The sequence below is a fragment of the Drosophila takahashii genome, chromosome 2R (assembly GCF_030179915.1).
Source record: "Drosophila takahashii strain IR98-3 E-12201 chromosome 2R, DtakHiC1v2, whole genome shotgun sequence".
NCBI lineage: Eukaryota > Metazoa > Arthropoda > Insecta > Diptera > Drosophilidae > Drosophila > Drosophila takahashii.
Genome location: NC_091679.1, coordinates 20,125,022 through 20,133,486, shown reverse-complemented (window position 1 = coordinate 20,133,486; position 8,465 = coordinate 20,125,022). Strand labels below are relative to the sequence as shown.

General features: G+C 35.6%; 1 protein-coding gene across 4 annotated transcripts in view; it reads left to right on the top strand.

Annotated features, from left to right (window-relative positions):
- Window positions 1-359: 359 nt before the first annotated feature.
- ZnT41F (Zinc transporter 41F) overlaps window positions 360-8,465 on the top strand; it is an 83,627-nt gene continuing 75,521 nt past the window's right edge. For 2 of the 4 annotated variants that reach the window (XM_044392707.2, XM_044392706.2), the window contains exon 1: window positions 364-560. The gene's annotated coding sequence lies outside the window, so the exon portion shown is untranslated. Of the gene's footprint in view, window positions 561-8,465 lie in introns of all 4 variants that reach the window. The other 2 variants (XR_011417878.1, XM_044392708.2) reach the window with 2 other exon arrangements.

The following is an 8,465-nucleotide window of genomic DNA, read 5'->3' as shown; positions in this document are numbered from 1 at the left end:
TCTCTCGAGATCAATCGGTATTTTAGATTCGGTTTTTAAATTGTACTATCTGCGATCGGAAAAAGACTTTTGGGAACTTTCGCACAGAAACGGACAGACGGTTAGAAGAACAAAAAGTCTTTAGGTTGGCCCAGTGCATTGTAAACTTTGAACAAAAATCATAAATGCAAGGGTTAAAAGGGTTTTCATTTTTGAAATCGCTCGAGAATCACTCAAGCGTCGCCAGTCTAAAGGGGAACTGCCCGACCTCCGCTGATTAGCACTTAGCTGAGAGCGAGATGCTCGCACAGAAAAGATTCACTCGTTTTTCCACTCGCTCTGCATGCGGGCCAAATGAGTTGTCGTTGCCGTCGCTGCTGTTAGTTGAACTTCACGCGTCGGTAAGAGCGCCAGTAAAAACACAGTCGCTCACGATCGAAAATTTTAAATTTAGCAGTGCGAGGGACAGTGTAAAGTGCGGTGGAATCCAATGTAATTTCCTCCGAAACAAGCAAGAAAACGTGAAGTGTTCAAAGTGAATATAAGATCAATCGGCCAGCAGCGGAATATTAAAGACAATTGTAAATATTGTTCTCCAATTTCTACTGTTTACGTACATAATCTGCCAATACCAATCTCTACCGCTGGGGACAGAAAGCGAACTTTTGCAAAGTAATATAATAGAAACACAAGCCGGCACAGGAATATTCTCCATCCAAAGGCGGTTGAAATTCAATCGAATTTAGTTGAAAGACATTTCTGTGTCACTTGGATACCGACCAAATATTTCTTCTTGTCGTACATGATAACTATAATTCATAACTACATACATACATTGTTCTTAGCTGTGTTTACAAGAATACAAAATACATACATGTATGTATATGTATATGTGATTGAGAGTGAATCCGTGAGAAGTGGGCGCTTAGTTTTGATCGCTCTTTTTCAAAAGAACTTTGCTGTTGAAAGGGAAACATGTCAGAGAAAGAGAGTCGCAATCAAGTTCATTACGTAAACTCAAACCTGTTGATAAGGTCAATGCACGTTTTCCGCCACCCCTTGGTTTATTTTGATTTGCTTTTGTATTGCAGTGCTGGGTTTGAGGCAGTGTGATAAGATAATGTTCTCTAAAAGCCCTAATTCTCATTTCTAGTTCTCCCGCAACTTTTGTAGAAAATAGTGCCACGGAAATAGCTAAGCTAAGTTCGGGTGGAATTAATTTCAATGTTCATACAGTGTGCCACTTAAGTCTTTATACACAAATTGCAAATTGCTCCTTTATTGAAGGACATTCAAAAAACTGAGTATGCCATGTTGTTCGTTTCCCTTTTGTTAACAATAATCAAAAAAAAAAACAAGAAAGGAAGTTAACTTTGGCCAGCCGAAGTTTACATATACATATACCCTTGCAGGTATGCCTACCTAAAATGTTGTTTTTACATTGTCAAAAATAAAAAAGCCTACTTTCTATAAAGTTTTTTCTATTATTTTGTTAATTATTCCTATGGCAGCCATAAGATATAGTGGTCCGATCCGGATTTTTGGATTTTTGGACATTTGCACATTTCTTACAAAATAAAAAAAAAATATATATATAAATCACCTGCAAAAGTTTTTTGGAAGAAAATCCTTAAAAAGTATAATTAAAAATGTTCTTAGACGGTCAATTCCGGGTTGTTTAAATGCAGGGCAGACACCACGAGGACCCCACCAAAAATTAGTAGAATAACTTTAGCCGTTTTCAAGCTATAGCTATAAGTCAAATAACTGTTTGCATTTTGCAAACAATTGACAGCCGAATATTTGCAATTTTTTAGTTTTTCTTGGTTTTTAGGGTGTTTTAGGGTAAAAAATGAAAATGTTTTGATGCAATCGGTAAGATAATAGTTTAATAAACAACATTCCAAAAGAACCAAATTAAACAAGAAAGGAAGCTAGCTTCGGCCAGCCGAAGCTTATATACCCTTGCAGATCATTCCTATTAATTAACAAATCGCAAAAATGTTCAATTTTCTAATATTTCTCATTAATTTTCCGATCGTTCCTATGGCAGCTATATGATATAGTCGTCCGATTTTGATCAAATTAAAATTGAAATTCGGAAATATTTAAAAAGTGTCATATCCTAGAGTAGAAGATAATACAATAAAATCTAAAGAAGCTAGAATTTATTTCCTATTACTTTTCCATTAATTTTCCGATCGTTCCTATGGCAGCTATATGATATAGTAGTCCGATTTTTTAAATAATTAATTCGAAATTCAGATATATTTAAAAAATAACATCCCCAAAAGTAGAAGGTAATATTTCAAAAAACACCGAAGCTAGAATTTTTTAAAGTTTTTTTTTTCCGATTGTTCCTATGGGAGCTATAAGATATAGTTGTCCGATCCGGTCGGCTCCGACATATATACTACCTGCAATAGAAAGAAGACTTTTGGGAAAGTTTCATCCTGATAGCTTAAAAACTGAGAGACTAGTTTGCGTAGAAACAGACAGACGGACAGACGGACAGACGGACGGACAGACGGACAGACGGACAGACGGACAGACGGACAGACGGACATGGCTAGATCGACTCGTCTTGTGATGCTGATCAAGAATATATATACTTTATGGGGTCGGAAACGTCTCCTTCACTGCGTTGCAAACTTCTGACTGAAATCATAATACCCTCTGCAAGGGTATAAAAATCTAGTATCTAGATTTCCCATCTAAAAACGAGTTTCTATGCCATTTTCCCTTTTGCGAACAATTACTTGACAAGCTGTACATATGAAATACGCCCGAATTAAGAGCTGAGATAACTTAAAACTTAAAAAATTCGCTAGCCATAAATAAACTGTTATATATATATAGATCTTTCTTCCGACCAGATTGCAAGTATTTCTTTTTATCAGTTTCAGTTGGAAATAATCAGAACACGTCCAATTGATATACAAGGCATTTTTACTGTCTGCCAAGACTGAGTTAAGCATTACACAGGACAACAAAATGGACTTTATTAAAAGGTGCAGGCCTATGGGCATTAAAATATGTTAATATAGACGTATATAAGCCTATCTGCATACTCAGTTTTCGCGTTTAACGGGTGGTATTTGTGCAATCGCGGTTTGAAAAAAATATCAACATTTAATGCTTTGATTTAAGATATCTTCGAGGGTCTGTACTCAATTGTATTAAATCCAATGCCAAACAAGAGAGAACGCTATAGTCGGGTTGGTGTCCCGACTATTTAATACCCGTCACTCAGCTAAAGGAAGTGCGAACGCTGTACTCGGGTTCGTGTCCCGACTATAATCGTAGCAGAGCTAAAGGGAATGCGAGGGAGATTTTTAATGAATGGTCCGATTTGAAAAATGTCTTTTACATTTTGATAGGTATCACTATGGACGGCAGTCCATGTAGTGACGAAGCGCACCAGGAGAGTGTGCGAAGGCGACTACTATATATACACGAAGAAATGAAAATCTACTGTGATGGTCCGATCATAATGAATGATACACCTATCAAAAGGTATTGCGAAAACTAACAGGATTGCATACCAAGACTTTAAGAAAATCAATTAGCTTGGGAGAGAGAGCGGTAAAAGTGAAAAAGTGAAAATTTCGAAATTTGGAGCTGTTGGGGCCGGTGGGGATAAATGAGAAAATATTTGAAAGTCTATTTAATGACGAGTGTAATAATTTTTCGTCACAAATGTTGATATCAGAACTTTTGTATGTTGAAGGCGCGATCGTCACTAGTTTTTTACCTCGTTAAGAGGTGTTTTTATTTGATAAATATACACAACAAAATTGCATTCATACTTCTCGGAAATCTTTAAAGATGTGGGCGCAGGACACATTTTAAAATCGTTAGTGGGCGATTGTGGGCGTTAGAGGGGGCGTGGCGCTCGGCTGAAATAAACTTGCGCTGCGTAGGAGGCCCAAGAATATGTGTGGAAAATCTCAACCTTCTAGCTTTTGTAGTTTTATACAGACGGACAGACGGACATGGCTAGATCGACTCGGCTAGTGACCCTGATCAAGAATATATATACTTTATAGGGTCGGAAACGCTTCCTTCTACTTGTTAAATACTTTTGCACGAATCTAATATACCCTTTTACTCTACGAGTAACGGGTATAAAAATAGCTTAAATGCCCTTCTACATAATTGCATTTAAGATTCCATCATTATTTGAGTCATCAAAGCCCATGAGCCATTGAAGTAATTTGTTCATCTCTATTCACAACCATTTTGATGCGGTGGACAGGTTTAAAAAAATACAAGGAAAAATATTTGCCGTAAAATATTTGACAGGCATCTAGAGGCGTCTTTTCCCGAATTTTTGAGATAAATCCCACTATTGTACTTTGAAGGATGGAATTTATAGAATTTTTTTCGTAAGAACGGGAAAAGTAACACCCGTTAAACGCGAAAACTAAGTATGCAGATATACGTCTATACTAACACAATTTAATACCCATAGGGCTGCACCAAAAGCATTGTCGGCCTGTGATATCAAGTTGATATTATCAACCGGGCAAGAAAAGGCACCCCGATGCCCCAGAAATCGCATAATGCAGAATTCGGGGGAATCGATCGCGTAAGAACTCTGCCCGAATTTAATATTATCGATTTTTGTGGCTCCTCCGTTTATAAAGTAGTAGTTGCATTTAATATAATAATGCACCTACAGCTATATGCACGGTTGCAACTTCAAACTTTTTTTATGAGCCAAAAAAAGATTAAAAACAAGAAAGGAAGCTAGCTTCGGCAAGCCGAAGCATATATACCCTTGCAGATCATTCTACTAATTTGCAAATTAAAAAATGTTAAATTTCCTATTATTTTACTAAATAATCGATCGTTTCTATGGCAGCTATATGATATAGTATTAAAAAATAGTCATAACCCAGAGTAGAAGAGAATGTAATAAAAATCAACAAAGATATAATTTTCTTTCCTAATAATTTCCATTTAATTTTTTGACCGTTCCTATGGCAGCTATATGAAATATTGATCCGATTTTTAAATATTTAATTCGAAATTCAGAAATATATAAAAAATAATATTCCCAAAAGTAGAAGGTAATATTTGAAAAAACACCGAAGCTAAAAATTTTTAACGTTTCCTTTCTATGGCAGCTATAAGATATAGTCCGATCCGGTCGGTTCCGACATATATACTACCTGCAATAGAAAGAAGACTTTTGGGAAAGTTTAGCTCAAAAACTAAGAGACTAGTTTGCGTAGAAACAGACGGACAGACAGACAGACGGACATGGCTAGATCGACTCGTCTAGTGATGCTGATCAAGAATATATATACTTTATGGGGTCGGTAACGTCTCCTTCACTGCGTTGCAAACTTCTGACTGAAATCATAATACCCTCTGCAAGGGTATAACAAGAAAGGAAGTTAGCTTCGAAGTTTATATACCCTTGCAAGTATGCCTACTTAAAATGTTGGTAATACCATATATTAGCGGGCTCACCCCCGAAATTCGCGAAAAAATTATCCTCGATGGACCGCGATTTCTTGATTTCTTGCCATGGCCCACACTCATGCGCAAAAGACTTTTGAATCGTCGCTCAAGAGCAATCGGTCAGTGAGGGAGCCGAGGAAAAGAAATCCGATAAAACTGCTCATCGTCTGAGTGCGAGCAAAAATTTTGTACGAACAATTCAATCGGTTGCTCTCCGATTCTTTGCTCAAAGTCTCCGAGAAAAACACTTTTTTGGGATCCGCTCAAATCGGTCAACTGTTATTTGCGAGCTATGCTTGAAATTGAATTTCAAAGTTCCCGGGTTTGCTATAAAAAACAAGGGTGCTTTTCTCATATTTTCAATCAAAGTAATTACGTTTTAATGAGTTCCTATAAAATTAATATATTGTTTAAATGAGTTCCTATAAAATTATTTTATTGTTTAAATAAGTTCCTATAAAAATTTTTTTTTAATTTAAATAGTTTTAATGAACACTTTTCTGCACCACCATTGAGGTAAAGTTCCACGTTTTTTCTTTAATAACCTTTTATGGCCTAGAAATCTCTCAGCTGAAGTATTCCCGAATAGGAAGTATTTTAAAGTAGTGCATTTAAAAAAGAAAGTAAAAGAAAGACTGCGAAGAAGGCGAAAAAAATTTAAGGCACTATATTATATATTAGCGGGCTCACCCCCGAAATTCGCGAAAAATTATCCTCGATGGACCGCGATTTCTTAAGAATTTACGTGCAAAAAGAACTTGGCGGTCAGCCATGGTTCTCTTGTAATTGAATTTCAAAGTTCCCGGGTTTGCTATAAAAAACAAGTATGCTTTTCTAACGTTTGCTAAAAAATCATATATATAATCTTAATGAAACATATCTCATTTTTTTAATCGTTTTATCTACTATGAAAATAAAAATAAAAAAATTAAGAATTTATAATTTAACTATTTTTTTTTTAATTAAATTAAATTAAAACCGCATATAACTTTGGTTTTTTCTTATTTATTTACCCTTTTTCCTTATTTTTTACGGTGTAAGTACTCATTTTTTTCCAAATCGATTTTATTTATTCAGAGTAGTATTTTTAAGGAAATTTTAGGTAATCACAAGCCATACTTAAGTGTTAAGTGTTCCTTTTAAACTGCAAATCAGATTTTAGCATGGAAGATGACTTTGAAATAACCAAATCCAGGCTTGGAAACTTTTTGGATCGTCCAATTGGCCCAGACTTCTTATAAACATGATCCTAACTTAAGATAAAATACTAACCGTAGCCCCATTCTAGATTTAATATTTTAAAATTTATAAGTAACACAAGTGTACTTATTATTTTGACCACACCAAAACCGACCTATCGCATAAATGTCGGGCTAACATGGATTAGACAGGTTTTACTGTATCCATTGTTTATTTAAATATTGCAGAACAGAATAACCTTTCCAAATAAAAAGGTTTGGGAGGTCTGGCTTCAATAACTATAGAGATATCTATTAGCAAGTGAGGGTGTAACGTGTGAACTTATTCTTTTGACCAGTAGTGTATGTACTACCTGCAATAGAAAGAAGATTTTCGGGAAAATTTCATCGCGATGGCTTTAAAACTGAGAGACTAGTTCGCATAGAAACGGACAGACGGACATGGCTAGATAGACTCGGCTATTGGTGCTGATCCAGAATCAGTGTTGGGAAAGGTACTGAGTTTTTTTACATAGATAAGGTAAAAGGTATTGGGCCAAAATAAATACCTAGGTAAGGTAAAGGTACTTAAATATTCCAGTACCTAGGTATAGGTAAAAGGTAAATATATTGTTTTTTTATTTTTTATAATTTTTTTGTTTTATTCAATGTAATCATTTAAACTTAAAATAAGACTAGTTTTCCGTTTTTAGTCGTCTTAATCAAACAATATCTTTTCATTTCATTTAAATTTAAATGTTATAATTTTGTGTATATATTTTGAAAACACGCGGCATGAATAATTGTACACACAAAAAAATTTGCTTGGTAAAATTGACCAACAAAGATAGTTACGTAACTATTAAAATAGTTACGTGTATTTTGTTTTTGCTTTGGGTTTGTGTCTTTGCTAATTGTGTGTATTTTGTTGTTGTGAAATGACAATTTACTTAGTAGAATTGACAATTTTGCTGGTTGGGGCCTGTTTGACAATTATTACAGTTGATTTTACCAAGTTTTTTTTTTGTGTGTTTGCACGTATCACTTCATTAATGTATTTATGAAACCCTCATGTACATATTTGGCGCGCAAAAATTGCGCATGTACAAACATTGACTATATATTGTGCATATGTATATGCCGTTTGTTTACGTACATACGGCATTTTTGCGCGCCAAATACACTTTGGTTTCATAAATAAATTGATGTAGTGATGGGAACACACATTCGTGCACAAAATTATATAAAACAAGAGAGAACGCTATAGTCGGGTTCGTGTCCCGACTATCTAATACCCGTCACTCACTAGTCGGGTTGGTGTCCCGACTAATAATCGTAACTCAGCTAAAGGGAGTGCGAGGGAGATAGATATAGAAATTTTGATTGCGTATAACTTTTTAATGAATGGTCCGATTTGAAAAATGTCTTGTACATTTCGATAGGTATAAATATGCACGACAGAATTGCATTTATACTTCTCGGAAATCTTAAAAGGTGTGGGCGCCAGACACATTTTAAAATCGTTAGTGGGCGATTGTGGGCGTTAGAGGGGGCGTGGCACTCGGCTAAAATAAACTTGCGCTGCGTAGGAAGCCCAAGAATATGCGTGGAAAATCTCAACCTTCTAGCTTTTGTAGTTTCCGACATCTCAGCGTTCATACAGACAGACAGACGGACAGACGGACAGACGGACAGACGGACAGACGGACATGGCTAAATCGACTCGGCTAGTGATCCTGATCAAGAATATATATAGTTTATAGGGTCGGAAACGCTTCCTTCTACTTGTTACATACTTTTGCACGAATCTAATATACCCTTTTACTCTACGAGTAA